General features: G+C 44.5%; 1 long non-coding RNA gene across 2 annotated transcripts; it reads left to right on the forward strand.

Moving 5' to 3' along the window:
* Positions 1-159: 159 nt before the first annotated feature.
* LOC125137760 (uncharacterized) lies at positions 160-16,943 on the forward strand. 2 transcript variants are annotated; one of them, XR_007137499.1, is made up of 5 exons: positions 160-276; positions 6,352-6,461; positions 13,873-14,106; positions 14,538-15,181; positions 16,131-16,943. It is a non-coding gene; the product is annotated as an uncharacterized LOC125137760 (long non-coding RNA). The 2 variants fall into 2 exon arrangements; XR_007137500.1 differs by lacking the exon at positions 6,352-6,461 and having other exon boundaries at positions 217-276.
* The last annotated feature ends 2,006 nt before the right edge of the window (positions 16,944-18,949 follow it).

The raw sequence follows: 18,949 nt of genomic DNA on the forward strand, positions 1-18,949 counted from the left end.
CACTGCGTAGGTAGGGGTGTTTTTTGCTTTTTAGGGCCACACCCTCGGCATATGGAGGTTCCCAGGCTGGAGGTTGAATTGGAGCTGCAGCTGCTGGCTACACCACAGCCACAGCAATGTGGGATCTGCGCTGCATCTGCAACCTACACCATAGCTCACGGATCCTTAACCCTCTGAGCAAGGCCAGGGGTTGAACCTGCAATCTCACGGTTCCTAGTCGGATTTGTTTCCGCTGTGCCACGACGGGAATTCCGGTGTTACTCTTTATTGTACACAGTAAGTAGTATGTTATATACATGTGCCATAATTTATTTTACTAGTTGCTTTTGATGTTCATTTGGTTGTTTCCAGGGTTTTTGTTATAAGAAAAAATGTTACAGTGTACATTCTTGTATTTATTTTTATGTGGATTGTTGAAGATATTTGTAGATGAAGTCTCAGGAGTAATTTCTCGCGGTAGAAAGTTATGTGAATTTAGAATTTTGGTAAATATTGCCAAGAACTTGAGTTCCCATTGTGGCTCAGCAGGTTGAGAACCCAGCATAGTGTTCGTGAGGATGTGGGTTCAATCCCTGGTCTCTCTTAGTGGGTTAAGGATCCGGCATTGCCATAAGCTGCAATGTGGGTCGCAGATGCGGCTAGGGTCTGTACTATAGGCCGGCAGCTGCAGTTCGGATTTGATCCCTAGCCTGGGAACTTCCATATGCCGAGGGTGTGGTCATAAAAACAAAATTGCCAAGAACCAATGTGTATAAAGATGTATAGGCCCCGATGCTTGACCTGAATCTAATCATGTGAAGCAAATTAATGGACTTTCTTAAAACAAAATGAAACAAAACATCTGGCTTATAATCTTTAAAAGTGTTAAGGTCATGAAAGTCAAAAGAAAGACTGGGGCATCCTTCCAGACTGATAGAAACCAAGAGGCATGACCAATAAATGCAGCACGTGGTTCCAGACGCTTTTTTTTTTGGTCTTTTTGTCTTTTTGTCTGTTGTTGTTGCTGCTATTTCTTGGGCCGCTCCCGCGGCATATGGAGGTTCCCAGGCTAGGGGTCCAATCGGAGCTGTAGCCACTGGCCCAGGCCAGAGCCACAGCAACGCGGGATCCGAGCCGCGACTGCAACCTACACCACAGCTCATGGCAACGCCGGATCGTTAACCCACTGAGCAAGGGCAGGGATCGAACCGCAACCTCATGGTTCCTAGTCAGATTCGTTAACCACTTCGCCACGACGGGAACTCCCGCTTTTGTTTTTGTTTTTTTTTTTTTTGTTGGCTGCACCTGTGGCCTATGGAAGTTTCTGGGCCAGGGATTGAATCCAAACGAAGCTTTGACTTATGCTACAGCTGTAGCAACTCCAGATCCTTAACCCACTGTGCCATAGCGGGAATTTCTTTTTCAATCTTCTTGCTATAAATGACTTGCTGGGAAAACTGGTGAAACTTGAAAGGGGTCTGTGGATTAGATGGTAGTAATGTATTAATGTTAATTTCCTGGTTTTGATAGGTGTTTGGGGTTATGTAGGCTAATCATCCTGTTTGTGGACAATATGCACTAAGATATTCAGGAGGGATGAGCATCGTTTGGCAAATATGCAGAATGGTTCAGAAAAAAGTTTTTTTACTACACTTGCAGATTTTCTTTAGATGTGAAATTGTTCAAAATAAAAATCTGAAAAAAGCACACAAAAGAAAAACTTTGTGGGATAATTTGAAATGTGTATTTTAACAAAAATTTGCTCATCAGATCAGATTGATGCAGTTGCAAATTCGAGTGCTATAGCAGGCTTTTAGAAGCAGGGTTATATGATGGACGAATTAAGAAATGACTGAAAATTAGAATTATTTCAGAAAATAGTATTTGTAGACAGTAACTCTAGGAGATTTCCATCTTTGAGTTGTAGCACTTTCATAGTTTTCCCTAGGAGATTGTTTCTAGTATTTGAATCACTCTTAATACTTGGGACATTTTGTTAGTTATTCATTTCTCTTGCTCTAATTTACTGCTGTTTTCCTGATTGAATTCCACCTTAATCATACTAAATATTTTCTCCCATTGCCTGTTAAGAGTTGTTTTGTTTCCTCCGTTTCTCACATACTGCTTAATTATTTCCTATTTATGTACCTTTATGCCTATATGCTTTCATAAACATGGTAGCTTCCCTGTTTTTGTGGGAAAAAGAGACATTAAAGCAGACTTATTCTATAGCTAATTCTTGATGATACTTGTTGACAAACCATTACCTGTAATTTGAAATTTTGAAAAGCTTTAAAAATCCTAATTCCCCCTCCCCCATAAGTTTGATACAGATTATTTGGTGGAAATGCTGGATCTAAGCTGTAATGAGTTAACTTCTAATCTTTATTTAATCCATTTAATGTGGATTCTTATGTATTTTGCTGCAGAACTATTCATAGAAGGTGCTGCCCAGATCCTGTTTAGTGTGTTACGTAAAATACGGTTGCAGCATAAAATCTGAAAAATTCTGAAATCTGAAATGCATTTTTCAAAATAATTCTGACAAATTTACGTTTCATATAGTATTGAGTACTCTGTATAATGAGCTTATTTATTTAGAGAAGACAGCGTGATTTCATAGTTTTATAGAAAATATTACAATGAGATGTAGCAGCAGCAAAAATATGGTAACAAATATTATTTACAGTTGTTAAGTTTGGGTTGTGAGAATTTCTTTCTTCCTCTGCTAACCTATATTTATAATTTTATTTATGATAACCACATATCACTTTGTTTAAAAAATAAATAACGTTTTGGGGAATTCCTCTTGTGGCTCAGTGGTTAAGGAATTTGACTAGGAACCATGAGGTTGCGGGTTCGATCCCTGGCCTTGCTCAGTGGGTTGGGGATCCAGCATTGCCGTGAGCTGTGGTGTAGGTCGCAGATGCGGTTCGGATCCCGTGTTGCTGTGGCTCTGGTGTAGGCCGGAGGCTACAGCTTCGATTAGACCCCAGCCTGGGAACCTCCATATGCTGCAGGTGCGGCCCTCAAAAGACAAAATAATAAGTAAAAATAAATAAATAACATTTTTAACGTAGTGTATTTTTCATCAGCGCTCAGAGGAGACCTGTGAAAAGAGAGATAAGGAGGGGCTGTGGTTCACTCTTCTTCCACTGGTTCCTTTTTTTGCTTCTTAGGGTCCCACTCGCGGCACATGGAGGGTCCCAGGCTAGGGGTCCAAATGGAGCTACAGCTGCCGGCCTACACCACAGCCACAGCAACACCAGATCCGAGCTGTGTCTGCGACCTACACCACAGGTCACAGCAACACCCCATCCTTAACCCACTGAACGAGGCCAGGGATCGAACCCGCAACCTCATGGATACTAGTTGGATTCGTTTCTGCTGTACCACAGTGGGAACTCCCCTTTTAGTGGTTCTTGAGGGAGCTGCGCAAAAATAATTTGTATGTGCTTCACTCTTTCTAGGAATGCGTATTTAACAGGTGAACATATTTAAGGCCTTTTTTTTTTTGTCTTTTTGCCATTTCTTGGGCCGCTCCTGCGGCATATGGAGGTTCCCAGACTAGGGGTCGAATCGGAGCTGTAGCTGCCAGCCTACGCCAGAACCACAGCAACTCGGGATCCAAGCCGCATCTGCGACCCACACCACAGCTCACAGCAACGCCGGATCCTTAACCCACTGAGCAAGGGCAGGGACGGAACCCGCAACCTCATGGTTCCTAGTCAGATTCGTTAACCACTGCGCCACGACGGGAACTCCTTAAGGCCTTTGAATATGAAAAAGCAATGTGAGCGCTGGAGACGTTCTACTGGCAAGTCATCTTTTTGGTTTTTCCCGGCCCTAAGAATACACTTTCTGAAAATAATACACCAAGCATGTGTGTCAGTTTGGAGACTGCCATAACGTATGCACAGACTGGGTGGTTTAAACAGCAAGTTAATTTTCTCTCGGTTCTGATCAAGATCAAGGTGTTGGTGGAGCTGGTTCCCTCTGGGGGTGTCTTCTCGTTGTCTTCCTTCTGCTGGTGTCCGTCTGGATTTCCTCTTCGTGTAAGGATGCCAGGCTTGTTGGACGAAGACCCACCCTACCCATCTCATTTAATTGTTTCTATAAAGATCCCATCTCAAAATGTCTTTACCTTCTGAGATCCCGGGGGTGAGGACTTCAACATGTAAATATCTGGAGAGCACGATTCAGTCCGTAAAGAAAACTGAAACACACGCCTGTCTATTCAGATGCTCTTTGGTGCCGTAAGCACACATGGCTCATAGATAGTGGTGTTGAACTTCTTTTGAGTTAGGGACTCTTTAGAGAATGGAAAGTCGAGGCGCTCTGCCAGAGAAATGCACAAACACCCGGACTTGTGCGTCGGGGAGTTTACAAACACTCCCTGGCCCTACCTCCACACTGTCTAGATCTGGAGGCCCAGGTCTAGATCTCCTGATCAGATGCATTAAAACCACAAAGTCAGGGAATTCAATGATCACATCCATCAGACTGGTTTTAAGTCATAAAACTTAGCAGGTTCATGAGTAGTAAATTACAATTTTAGATCTTTCACCTAAATATTGTAGTGCATTGGCTATCAACTTGACAACTCAAGGAATTGAAGGTAGCTCAGCAAATGACAGCCTCACTCTAGCGAAATCCGACTCCAAGTGCACACCAGCAGCTATCCTGAGGGATGGGAGCAGTCCTCTGCTTTCCAAAGATGTCTCCTGATAGCAGATTTTAAGCACGTATCAGCAGTGAGGGAGTCTCTCAGGCAGTCCCTGGGTTTGGGGCCCCAGGAAGGACATGAGGCCGTACCTGCTACAGCTGGAGCTCCCTTGGAGGTGGACAGGAGGACCATAGGCTCATTAGGTTGACTTTCCATGTGGGACTTTCTTCCATGTGAAACCTGAGGTCCTTGGGTGCTCAAGGCTCACAAGGGACTTAATCTTACCGGAGGCTGGGTCAGATTTCCAAGGGCCAGGCCTCTGACCAGTCCCTCCAAGTGAATAGGACTAGATACCATTAGCATTTTGTTGTTGTTGTTGCTCGTAAATAAAGATAAGGGAAAAATCTAAGCCAGCCTTTATAGAGATGAGCTTGAGATGGGCCCTGTACCAAGTGTGTGGAGCTTTTCATAGAATATATGGACTTGCATGAATCTTTAGACCTGGAGCAGAGAATATTTTGATGACTTTATTTATTTATTTTTTCTGGTACGTAATATAAACGTGTCCAGCTGAGGTCTGTACTGGTTTTTGTGTTGTTAGGTTTGGCAGTGTTATAAGCCAGGAAAAAAATTGATATTTGGGTTCAGTTTGTTTCAGGGTTCTGATACATTATGTGGTTCTTCCCAGCTTTTGTTTTACAGTTCATTTAGATTTGATTGAAGTCCACTGTCAAAATAAAAAGTAAAATGCATATTCAACAATACAGTGAAACTAGAAATCACATATTTCTGCATTATACAGCAAAACAAAAATTCTATACCTAAGCCGAAAATATAGTGAAGGAAAAAGTTTGCTAATCTACCAGAAATTCTTTAACTAAAGTGTACATTTTTAATGTGTCTTAATTTTTTTGTGTGAATGTGTGTTATTTTCTTTGTCCTTTTTTATTGAGGTATAGTTGATTTACAATATAGTATTAGTTTCAGGTGTACAGCGTAGTGATTCAAAATTTTTATAGATTAGACTCCATTTAGAGTTATTAGAATATATTAGCTCTGTTTTCTGTGCTCTGCAGTATATCCTTGTGACCTACTTATTTTATACACAGTAGTTTGTGCCTCTTAATCCCTTACCCTGTTTTGCCTTTCCCCTCTCCTCTCTCTCTCCTCACTGGTAACCATTCGTCCTCTGTATCTGTGGATCTGCTTCTGTTTTGTTACACTCATTTGCTTGTTTTATTTTTAGATTCCCCATGTAAGTGAACGCATATGCAGTATGTGTCTTTCTCTGTGTGACTTATTTCACTAAGAATAATACTCTCCAGGTCCATGTGTGTTGTTGCAAATGGTAAAATTTCATTCTTTTTTATGGCTGACTAGTATACCGTTGTATATTTGTGCGTGTGTTTGTATGTATGTATATAAAACCTCTTTATCCATTTATCTATTGATGGACACTTAGGTTGCTTCCATATGTTGGCATTTTTTTTTTTCTTTTCCTGCTGCGCCCGCTGCATATGGAAGTTCCGGGTTTAGGCGTTGAATCTGAGCTACAGCTTCCGTCTATGCCACAGCCATGGCAATGCTGGATCCTTAACCCACTGTGCCACCGTGGAAGCTCCCATATGATGGGAACTGTAAATAATGCTGCGAGAGCATCGTGGGAATGTATCTGTTGAAATTAGTGTTTTATTTATTTTTTCCAGATAAATACCCGGGAGAGGAATTGCATCCAGTAGTTCTGTTTTTAGTGTTTGGAGGAGCCTCGCTACTGGTTTCTGTAGCGGTTGTACGGATTTACACTCCCATCAGCAGTGTATGTACGAAAGTTCTCTTTTCTCCACATCATTGCCAGCATTTGTTATTTGTGTTCTTTTTGATGATAACCGCTCTGACCGCTGTGAGGTGATATCTCATTGTGGTTTTGATTTACATGATAATTTTTTTGGTAATAATTAGGGATGTTGAGCATCTTTCTACGTGTTTGTTAGTCACTGGTATAACTTCTTTGAACAATTGTCCAAGTCTCTGCTCACTTAAAAATCAGGTCGCTGGAGTGCAGTGGGATCAATGGTATCTTTGGAGCGCTGGCCTGCAGCTTTGGTCCCTGGCCTGGCACAGTGGGTTAAGGATCTGACATTGCCACAGCGTGGTTTAGGTTGCAACTGTGGCTCGGGTCTGATCCCTGGCCTGGGACCTCCATGTGCCATGGGGCAGCCAAAAAAGAAAAAATAATCAAGTTGCTTGTTTTTTTGATGTTGAGTTGTGTGAGCTGTTTATATAATTTGGATGTTAACCCCTTATCAGTCATATAATTTGCAAACATTTTTTTCCATTCGGTATGGTTTCCTTTGCCACACAAAAACTTTTAATTAGGTCCCATTTGTTTATTTTTGCTTTTGTTTTCTTTGCCTTAGGAGACATATCCAAAAAAATAATGCTACGATTTATATCAGAGGATGTTCTGCCTATGTTTTCCTCTAGGAGTTTTATGGTTTCCTATCTTCATTTAAGTCTTTAATCCATTTTGAATTTATTTTTGTATATGGTATGAGATAATGCTCTGATTTCATTCCTTTACACAGAGTTGTCCAGTTTTCCCAGCACTACTTATTGAAGAGATTGTCTTTGCTCCATGGTATATTCTTACTTCCTTTGTCATAGACTAAACTGACTGTAAGCACATGAGCTTTTCTGAGCTTTCTATTTGGTTCCATTGATCTCCGTATCTGTTTTTGTGCCAGTACCATACTGTTTTGATTACTGTAGCTTTGAAATATAGTCTGAAGCCAGGGAGCCTAATTCCTCCAGCTCTGTTCCTTTTTTCAAGATTGTTTTGGCTATTCAGGATCTTTTGTGGCTCCATGCCAATTTTAAAGTTACATATTGTAGTTCTGTGACAAATGCCCTTGGTATTTTGACAGGGATTGCACTGAATCTGCAGCAGTGCATTCCCCTCTATTTACCAGAGCTGTATGCTTAGGGGTGCCCCCATATTGGCTGTGTGGTCCTTCTGTTGTGGCATGCTGACTACCATGGATGATCTATTAGGTGTGGTTGGCCCCTCTTCTGGTTGGTTGTCAGGCCCTGCCTTGTGCAGAGGCTGCCAGCTGCTGGCTGATGGGGCCAGGTCATGAGGTGGCCAGCTATGGAACCCTAGAGGGACCTGGGGCTAGTGCTGGCTCACCGGTAGGCAGAGCTGGGTTCTGGGGTGAGTGGTTGTAGAGCTGGGGTGCTTTGATCTGGTGTTGGGATCTGCTGGTGAGTGGGGCTGTTTTCTGACGTGACGGACTGTGGGTTTTAGGGTGTCCCAATGCTGGTGCAGTGGGGCTAGATCCTGGGGTAGCTGGCTAAGGAGTCTAAGTTGCCTCAGAGCTGGTGTTGGCCTGCTGGTAGGTAGGGTTGAGGTCCAGGGTGTCCCAGGGCTAGTGCTGGCTCACTGGTGGGTGGACCTGGATCCTGAGGTCTCTGGCTGCTTGAAGCTTGTGTCAGCCTTCTGGTGGGTGGGCTTAGTCCTACACCACAGGCTGTGGGGTTGTGGTGCTCTTAGGACTGGTGTCCACCCACTCACGGGCAAGATTGGAGCCCAGTGGGTCCTGGGGCTGGTGACTGACCACTGCTCTATGATGCTGGTCCTGAGGCTTGTGCTGGCTGGCTGATGCATGGGGCTAGGCTCCTGGGCTTCTTGTGGCTGATGCCTGCCCTCTGATGGGTGGAGCTGGGTCCCAAGGTCTCTGGCTGGCAGGTCTGGGGATGCCAGGTGTGGTGCCTGTGTGCCTGTTTGTGGGCTGGGTCTTGGGCCCTCTGGTCCTGGACCATGTCCAGGAGGAACTGTGGGCTCGGGGGGGAGGCTTTTTTTTTTTTTTTCTTTTTGATTTTTAGGACTGCACTTGAGACATATGAAAGTTCCCAGGCTAGGCAACTACAGCTACAGCTGCCAGCCTACATCACAGCCACAGCCATGTAGGATCTGAGCCATGTCTACAAACTACACCACAGCTCACGACAACACTGGATCCCTGACCCACTGAGTGAGGCCAGGAATTGAACCCACATCCTCATGGATACCAGTCAGATTTGTTTCCTCTGAGTCACAACAGGAACTCCCTCAGGGGGTCTTAAGGTGGCCTGCCTGCTGGTGGTTGGGGCTGTGTTGCTGCCTGGCTAGTTGCTTGGCTCCAGGTGTCCCAGTACTGGTGCCTCCAGGCTTTCGGGCCCGGGCAGGGCTGAGTCTGGGGCTAGTAAGATAGAGGGAGGATTCCGAAATGGCACCTGCCTGCACCAGCGTCCCCGCGGTCAAATGAGCTGGGCCAGTGTCCATGTCCCCAGGGCAAGCTGCGGTCACCTGCTGCCTCTCTGGGAGATTCTCCGAGACCAGCAGGAAATCTGAGCCAGGCTCTTGGCCAGTTGCTGCTTCTGCCCTGGATCCTGGAGAAAGGGAGATCTCGTGTGTACCTTTCAGGGTGGAATCCATTTCCCATAGCCCGCTGAGACTCCTGAAAGTAAGCCCCGTGGCCTCCAAAGCCAGATGCTCTGGGGACAGGGACCCCCGGGCTGGGGAGCCCGATGTGGCGCAGACCCCTTGCTCCTTGGGAGACCCTCTGCAGTGGTCATTGCTCTCCTGTTTGTGGGTTGTCCCTTCCCCCACCCCTGGGGAAGTGACGCTGCGGCTTCTGATGGTCTCCTTCTGTTAGTAGCCAAAGAAGATCTTTCTGGTAGATTCTGGCCGTTCTCATCCGTAGTTGCTTTGCATCCTCCAGATTCAGACGGCTTCTCTGTTCCACAGCACTGCCCCAATCTCTGCCGTCCTTTTCACCTGGTCTTCCTGGTGTCTCTCTGGCCTTTTACTTACCTGAGAAATTATGCAGTGTTGAACCTACATTGTTACAGTTATATTTTTATTGGAAATTAATTGACATGCTCAGAAATATTAACAAATCTAATTTTACTCAAAGCAGATTGACTTAGTAATGTATGAAATAAACGTATATAGTTTATTAAAAAAAAACTTGTTTAAAGAAGGAATTTTAGAAATCCTATACCTTCATATATTAAAGCAGTATCAATACTCATGTTTTGATTTCCTTTCCCAAATATGAAAATCCTTTTGATGTGCCAGATGGTTTTATGTCACTTGATCGACCTGTAATTGTCTGTACTATTTGGGTAAAGAAAATCATGAATGCGCAAAACTAATAATTTTTTTCAACAACACTCTGAAGAAAAGATTTATGGATTAAGTGGTAAGTGAAATAAATACTCAAAACAAATACTCAAAAGTTATTTAAATTGCTTGTAAACAATGACCAACGTTTAGCCTTAGTAATGGCAGTAGTATTTATAATTTTGGATACAGATATCGAGTTCCTTAGATGCGATTTAAAAAAAGCCCCAGCGCATATTTTATTCACATTTCATCAACTTTTCCATGAGTGTCTTTTTTTCTGTTCCAGGATTCAGTGCAAGACACCACATTTTATTAAGAATGCATTTCACTTTATCGAGTAATTGAATCATTCCCACATTTTATAATAATTTCTGATCGGTAGACATCCTGACCGTTCTTGTGTGTATGTGATTATGTATTTTTTCCCTCCTCTGTGGCTTAAGAGAAAGACGTGATCCAAGGGATTTAGAGTCACACTGACTTGGATTTTAATCCAGATTTTTCCACTTGATTTTGGGGTGTTGGTCAAGTCACTAAATTCTCTAAATTTCAGCTTCTTCATCTGTGATATAGAAAAATAATAATGACAATAATGCCTCCCTCTCTCTATTGTAAGGACTAAATGCGAATATACAATGAACGGTAGTAAAGATTGCTGGTATTTTATTAGTTACCACCTAATGAAGATACTAAAGAAAAGGAATTATCTAGAGAGCAGATGGTCAGAGATGATTTTAAAACATGAGGGAGGAGGAATGGCACAAAAAACCGCAACTTGAAAAATCCACTAAAAAATAAGCAGCAGTTGATAGTCGAGTAAAATTAAGAAGACTTTTCTGGTTCTTGCCAGCATATTTATATCAAAATGTGTAGCATGGGGCCAGTTTTGTTACTTGGCATGTTTCTGGCCGCTTGCAAAAAAAAAAAAAAAATGTTCAGCAGCTGTTGCTCTGGGAGGCAGATGGATGGATGACATTTGCGAATATGGTATTTCTCAGATGGAGAAACTGAGGCAGCGCGTGGTGGATTGTTTTTCCTAGCCATCCACGTCCACGTCCACGTCCACGACACATCACATTTGAAACGAGAGGGAGAGTTGCTGAATACCGTCTGCCTTCCAGCGAGCCGCTGCAGGAAGCCATTGCCAATGGATGAGATGGTAGAAGCAGGGAGATTTCTCCCCGGGAGGCCAGCGGAAGAGTCGTGCTTTTGTGTGTGGTACAGATGGCCAACTGGTTGTGCTTCTCAGGGCTCCCCTCCCCTGCAGCCACCCACCCTCAAGTGACAGCTTTTTGCATCTTCTTGTCTAATTAAACCACCCACAGAGAATGCCAGTTATATGCTTGTGTGACCCCTCTGAATATTAAGTAGCTTTTGTAATTAATTGTTTTTTGAAAGGCTTGATCCTCCATAATTAAAAAAAATCTCGGAGAATTAATAATAGGTTAGCACGATAGATGGACTGAAAACACCCCGAGCAACAACTTGGCCGTGAGGGAACAGCTTCGCATCCGATGTAGTGCTTCTCTTGCTCCGTCCGGGAGGGTCTGAATGCAGCCAGCCCCAGTGTCACGCTGTGTGTCTTCTTTTTTCTATACTCCCATGCACCCAAGTGGAACCAATTGTTTCTGCACCGGCTAAGATGTAAAAATGCAGAAAGCTTAAATAACCTACCGCCCAACAAGGCAGTCTGTGCCGTACACGAGACCATGCCACGAGCACCTGTCTGCCCCACATAGCCCTCCGAGTCGTGACTGTGAAGCCCTTTAGGAACTTGCGAGTCTTTGTGTGGTGGCGGTGACATTGAGGCCAGATGTTGGATGCGGGTAAAGTCTTGAAATCCAAGGTGTGGAAGGAGCGCCTCTGATCAGGGGTTCATGTTCTCCTATGGCGAGCTCGTGGGGTGGTTCCGAGCTGGCCCACCCCAGAGGACAGGCCAATAGGGCACCACTGTCTTCATGCGGGGGCTGCTCTTTTGCCACTGAAGGTTGGGCAGCTGAGGAAGCAGGAGACGTGCTGCTGGGGATATTCTGCCTCTGGGCCTGTGTTGTGTGATGCTATTCTTTTTTGGTCGAGGCTTTTTCATCAGCCCGTGGGGTCTAGCTTGTTGGCTCTGCCAAAACGAAATAGTGCAGGTGTTTCGCCAGAAGCAGATGGAGGAAGGCACAAGGGCAGAGTTAGGGGAGCAAACGTGGGGAAGGGGTCCCATTTATATGTAAAGGATCCTCCTACCCTTTCCTTTCACCAGGTCTCATGCTCCCTCCATCTTCCTTCTTTCCCTGTCCTTGTCCACTTGTCCTGATTTTGCGTTTTTGGATTAGTAGCTGACACTGGTATCGTTTTGCTTAGATTTCAGCTTTGAGAAGAGCAGGCTCATGCCTCAGCCTAATAGACTTTTCGATCTGGAAGGTATATTGGGAGTTCCGGACCCGCCATGGACGGTCCTGAATCTTAAAGATTCTGGGAGGATTCCAGGTTTCCTTCCAGGGGTCTACCTTTTTGTTGGATTAGCCCGAGAGTGCCGTCTTGCTGAGAAGCTTCGAGATGAGGATGATGGGTTCTGAAGATAGTTGCCATCATAATAATTAATATGCCTTGATGGATGCACACCCTATAAACTTTGTCTTTTGACATTTTAGTTATTTTCTTTTAAACAGGTAATACATCTGCAGGGTTCACAGTGCAAAGTGGTGCGAGCTATTTAGGAAGAAATTTCCCTCTCCCTTCCACAGAGTTAACATCTTCCAAAGAAATAATTAATAACTGTTATCCCTTTACAGTATATTCTTTCTGAGATTTTTCTGCATAAATGAGAAAATAGGGATATAAACCTTTATATTCCCCCTCCCCGCATTTCATGGCCAAGTGGTAACACGTCATGCATGGTTCTTCACTTCGTGTGTTGTTTTTACTTAATCCTCATGGCAGCCCTAAGTGGAAGGAGCTGTTATTACCCCATTTACAATTAGAATTAAGCTCTAGTGGCGTAACATGCTCAGGGCAACTTCTCAGCGTGGAGGAGCTGGGGACCCCTGACTGCCCAAGTCCATCGGCTGTGATCTCCGCCCCCAGGTGGTCCTGCCTCGCTGGGGCTGGCCAGACTCCCCCGGGTTCCTGTGGATTTGCCCAAGTTCCCCGGGGTTCAGTGCAGAGTTGGCTCCAGACCACAGACTCCAGCCAACAATCAGGGAATGTGGCCAAACTTACTCAGTTCTGAATCAGCTGGCACTTCTTTTCTTTCCTTCCTTCTTTTTTTCTTTCTTTTTCATGAAGTAATGATTTTTAAAGGTTGTGGGTAAATGCGCACCACCTAAAACCATCTTCACCATTGCTAAGTGTACAGCTCAGTGGCATTCGGTACATTCACCTTGTCCCCAGAACTGTATTTATCTTCCTAAGCTGAAACCTCCTGAGCCGTGTCTGTTAAACCCCAGGTCCGTTCCTCCAGCCCCTGGTAACCTCTGTTCCACTTTGGGTCTGCCTGCGTTTGACTGCTCTAGGACCTCATAGCGGTGAGATGATACTGGATTTGTCTTTTTGTGATAAGCTTCGTTCACTTAGCATAATGTCCTCATGTTTCATCCATGGTGCAGCCTGGGTCAGAACTCCTGCGCTTTTGAAGGCAGAGTGACTTTGCATTGTATGTCTCTATAATATTTTATTTATTCACCCACTCACTGGTGGCCCCTGCGTCGTGCTTTTTGGCTGTAGTGAATAATGTGCTCTGTGAACGCAGGTGTTTCAGTTCTTTTGGATACATAACCCAAAGTGGAAGCAAAGTGGAATGGCTGGATCCCATTGTAGTTCTATTTTTAATTTCCTGCAGAACTGCCATGCTGTTTCGCAGCATACCCGCACAGTTTTCATTCCCAGCAATGCCCAAGGCTTCGATTTCTCCACATCCTTGACGACGCTTGTTATTCTCGTCTGTTCTTTTTGTCTTTAGGAGTGACCATCCAAATGGGCGTGCCGGCATTTCTTTTATAACACACGTCTTAATTCTGGTATTGGGCCCACTTGCCAAAGAATTCAGCGTTCTCACCTCATGTCCCTCTTGCAGGAAGGGAGAAGCCAGTGGAGGCATGACCAGCCTGGAGCCAAGTGAGGCTGATGGCGCAGCCGAGTGCATCTGCTTAGACCCTCCACTCACTGGCTTCTTGGTGACCTGACTCTGCACATCCTGTGGCTTGCATCTTCTTGCTGGTTGTTCATCTGCAGGAAGAGTTTCTTGATCCCTTTGCCAAGAAGACAGAATGGGCTCCCAGGATGCAGTGGAAACTTTCCCTTCTCATAGGTAACTCACATCCTTTATCTGTCCTTCCTGGCTGGCTGCTCACTTTGTTCAAGTAGGAGGCTTTTTAAATCTCGTGTCATTTTCTTTTTTTTCCCCTCTGTTTTTAGGGCCGCACCTGCAGCATATGGAGGTTCCCAGGCTCGGGGTTGAATTGGAGCTGTAGCTGCTGGCCACAGCCATAGCCACAGCCACAGCGACACCAGATCCGAGTCGAGTCTGCACCCTGCACCACAGCTCATGGCTACGCTGGATCCTTAATCCACGGAGTGAGGTCAGGGATTGAACTCGCATCCTCATGGATACGAGTCAGATTTGTTTCCACTGAGCCACGACAGGAACTCCTAAATCTAGTCACATTTTCGTTCAATAAGCCAAGTCGCTCTAGACATCCGCCTTGCACCATACATTGTCCTTTATTTTCTCTTCCCCAGGAAGAAGATGGGAAGGTTTCCCTCCCACAGGGTGACAGGCGAGGCGCATCGTGTCTCAGGCCGACTCCTCGGGAAAGTGACTCAGTCAGACACTTTGGGTGAGCCATTGTTTTCCCGTCTCTTAGCCTTGGGCTCTCTGAGGTGTTGTTTGGGACTGTTTAGGTGGCTTTAATCTCTCAGGGCCCAGCTGTGAGGACCAGAGTGAGGTATTTGTCTGTGTTCCCAGCTGCGTCCCCCACATCTATCCAAGGCTTGACTGCCCCCAGGAAGGGGGCGGAGTGCCTTCCTCTGTGGTGTGTTCCACCCTTAACCTATCTTCTGTACCCCCCTGAATATAGCCGTTTTAAAAAGTGGCACTTTTTCTAAAGACGAAAGCAAGTACACTTTTAAAGCAGAAAACTCGGAAAAGGAGGAAAACCACGCCGCTGTGAGTGCCGTCGTGCATAAGATCACAACACAGGTGATGTTTCCTGGCTTGCTTGTTTGCTTAAAAGGCAGTGGAGTTCTTCTACACTAACAAATATTCTTCTGCCGTATGTTTTTGACAGGCTTCATGGCGTGATGTGGATATTCTGTGTTTAGAAAGTCATGTATTCCAGCCTTTTGGGATGGGCCACGATGGCGGATGATGGAAGAAGGGGGAGGTGCGTACCTGTGCGACTGGGGCGCCGTGCTGCACGGCAGAAATTGGCACCACATTGTAAACCAGCTCTACCTCAGTGAGAAAGCCCTTCATCTCTGAGAATCTAGGTGATACCGCTTTTGGCTAACAGCCTTGATGGACATCTTGGTGCCTGTACTTGTGAAAATTCTGTTATTTTTAAGTGCAATTTTTGGAAAGCTGTACAGGAAGATCTCTTATATTACAGGTGACCCTGGCTCCACAGGGAAGTGGGTTGACAGTGTAGGGATAAGTGTTGATAAAAAGGAATGGAAAGGGAGTGCCTCCCTTTGGAGTTGGGACAAAAAGCTTCTGGGCACTGACACCATCTCCAGGGGACTCGGAACAAACTCAACACCACCGTTGTTTGGCCAGTTTAATTCAGTACCGAGATCTAAGATGTTTAATATGCTCCTTTTCCTACCTCCCTGCTGTTCGTGGTCCTGTTTAGTGGAACCTTTGGCAATTTCTCTCTAACAAATCAAGCCAAGGGCCACACCCTCAGAAGGAAGATCTGTGCCTTCGTTTGATTGTTTTGTGAGCTGTTAGATGATCATAGGGGTGCCCTTCCTGAAGTCGCCTGGATTTTCCCAGGACATTCCTTTAGTTCTTATTGCACAGACAAAGAGCATTTTATCATTGGTATTCTCATTGCTATTCTGGGCGTATCCTCTCCTCTGGTGATTTACTGCAGACAGTCCTGGCTTTTTTTTTTTTTTTTTTTTTTTGCCTCAACACATTCCTGGAGGCTGAGTCCTCAAGCAGATTTAAAAAAAAAAAAAAATCAAATTTTCTGATGAGAATAACACCACAATGGAAAGCCTGCATGTTCCTACCACTTACCTCAGAATCAAATAAATCATAGGTATGGCAAATAAAATGTCATTAGGACAAAGAAACATCTTACTGTAATTTTTCTCAATCTCCTTTAGAGTATCAGAGACACGCAAGTGCTTCCACTCATTCAGATCATACAAAGTGAGCCTAAATGGATGGCGTGTGTTGTCTATTCCAAGGAACCCACCTGTGCTCAGAAGATGGGAAGAAGTATAAGCAGAGACTCTCGGGACACAGGTCCACAGCATGATAAACTCAGCCCACGTTCAGATCTTTAGAAACCCGAGAAGGGTCTATCCTGCCTCATTTGGCGGGTAAGGAAAGTGGGTCCCCCAGCATTAAGTGACTTGCTGAAGTCACCCTCTGACATGAACTCAACATGTAGTTATGACAGTTTTGCCTCCTTTCTGAGATGTAGGTAGACCCTGTGATGCGCTTATCGGAATCTCTCTTCGGAACTGAAGCTCTTACTATCCCAGCTACTAGGAGGATTGGCCGTGGACCAGCTCCTAGCTGAGTCTCTCTCTCCGGGGGCTTGCTCTTGGCTGCAGAAAGCCTCCTTCCCCAAGGGCAGCTCCCATCTGATGATGGGGGTGTCTGGTTGGTGCAGATGTGTAGTGGCCTGGCCCCTTCAGTCCCAACTGAGACAACTCTGAAGGGCCAGTGGGACCAGCTGAAGCCTATGCAGTTCCTGAGCTGGGGCCCAGTGTCTCCTTCTGCCGGTGCTGCTTCCTTCCCTTCTCTCCAGTGCTGCTCCGGAGGGTGCTTTGTAATAAGAAATACCCTGCATGCGGGCTCCGATTCACAGTGTGCTTCTCAGGGAACCGAACTGTGACATGAAACACACCTTTGGGGGGTATTTTGAGTCATTGAGTATTTGTTAAAAAATGTGTATTATGAAGTTTTAACTGATGTCTTATTTTTTCACATTTTTGTAAATTTTCTTAGTAAATATAGGTATTCAAAGTGGCTCCGTTAACTCAAGTGGCTCTATTTGTGTGTGTGTGTGTGTAAATATATACACACACGCAAATGCATTGTATTAGTAATTGCTTATAATAGATATTGTATACTAATACACATTTCTAGTAATGTTTCAGCATCTCAATGAGGATTTGAATTTGCAAAAGATGTCTTTTTTAAATTGAAATATAGTCGATATACAGTATTGTGTTAGTTTCAGGTAAACAGCAAGGTGATTCAGTTATATGTATATTTTTCTCAGATTATTTTCCATTGTAGGTTATTATAAGATATTGAATATAGTTCCTCGTGCTCTACAGGAAATTTGTATCTATTTTATGTATAATGGTTTGTATATATTAATCCCATACTCCTAACGTATCCCTCCTCCTTACCTTTCTCCTTTGGTAACCATAAGTTTGTTCGCTATGTCTGTGAGTCTGTTTCCGTTTTGTATATAGAGTCATTTGCATTATTTTTTAGATTTCACATATGAGTAATATCATATATTTTTCTTTCTCTGTCTGACTTACTTCCCTAAGTATGGTCTCTAGGCCTATCCATGTTGCTGCAAATAGCAAGATTTCATTCCTTTTTATGGTTGAGCGATATTCCACACTTTCTTCAGCTAATGGAATGTTGATGGGCACTTGGGTTGCTTCCATGTCTTGGCTCTTGTAAACAGTGCTGCTATGAGCATTGGGGTGCATGTGTCTTTTGGAATTAGAGCTTTCATGTCTAGGTATTTATCCAGGGGCAGGATTACTAGATCATACAGTAGCTCTAGTCTTAGTTTTTTAAGGAACCATCATCCTCTCCTCCGCAGTGGAGGCACCAATTTCTCACCCTCGGAATAGGAGAGCTCCTCCCCGCCCCGTCCCGTCACCCTCTCCAGCGTTTATTTGTGGGCTTTTCGATGGTGGTTGCTCTGACTGTGTGAGGTGAGGCGTCATTGTGGTTTTGATGTTCATTCCTCTAACAATTAGTGAGGCTGAGCATCGTTTCATGTGTCCATTGGCCTCTGGATGTCTTCTTTGGAGAAATGTCTATTTAGGTCTTCTGCTCGTGTTAATTGGGTTGTTTGTTTTTTCAATATTGAACTGTGTAAGCTGTTTGTATATGTTATGTATTAACACCTCGTCAATCACATTATTTGCAAATATTCTCTCCTATTCCATAGGTTGTCTTGGAAAAGACATATCTTACTAATTTTTTTCATTCCTTTCTCACAGTCTTACTGAAGGGAGATGAAAATTCCTCAAGCTTTGCGTTTGGGAAGAAGAGGTGGATGTTTGGTGGGAATAAAGAGATGAAGGATATTTATGAGATGATTTTATAGAAATTAAATATAAGGATTAAAGAAATAAAAAAAACCCTGTTGTGATGGATGTCCATATATCTATTACACAGTATAATATGTGTCACTAAAGTATCATATTTAACCTTTTAAAATATGAAATAAAAAGGTACAGAATAGGATTTTCTCTTAACAGAGCCCCTCATCCTGTCTCCTCTCAGTGCTTGGCGAATCACCAGCCTCGCAGCAGCCGATCTTTGACCCCTAAACCACCACCCAGGTTAACGTGGCCCCGGAGCCTCGCGTGAGCGGGGCGGTGAAGTGAGTGTTGAAAGCAGGACCCGTCTTCGTCTTCCCCGCGGGCGGGCGGGTGGGTGCGCCCCGTGGTCGAGTCAGGAAAGTGCAAGTGGAAGCCTAGGCTGTGCCGTTCCCTTTGGGAAATCGTTCTTCTTGTCCCCAAAAGGCTCCCGAGTCTGTAGAGGGTAAACAGCTTGTGTAAAAGGGTTTGGAACTCATGGTGACTTCATAAATAACCCCTCGTTTCCCAAACGAGTTTCTCCTCTTCCTTCCCCGTTTCTGTAAACTTACTGCCTCGTCACGTGGGACCTGGGGATCTTCCTCGAATTCTCCTCTTCGGACACATGCAGCGGCTTT

This window comes from Phacochoerus africanus, chromosome 10 (assembly GCF_016906955.1).
Source record: "Phacochoerus africanus isolate WHEZ1 chromosome 10, ROS_Pafr_v1, whole genome shotgun sequence".
Lineage (NCBI taxonomy): Eukaryota > Metazoa > Chordata > Mammalia > Artiodactyla > Suidae > Phacochoerus > Phacochoerus africanus.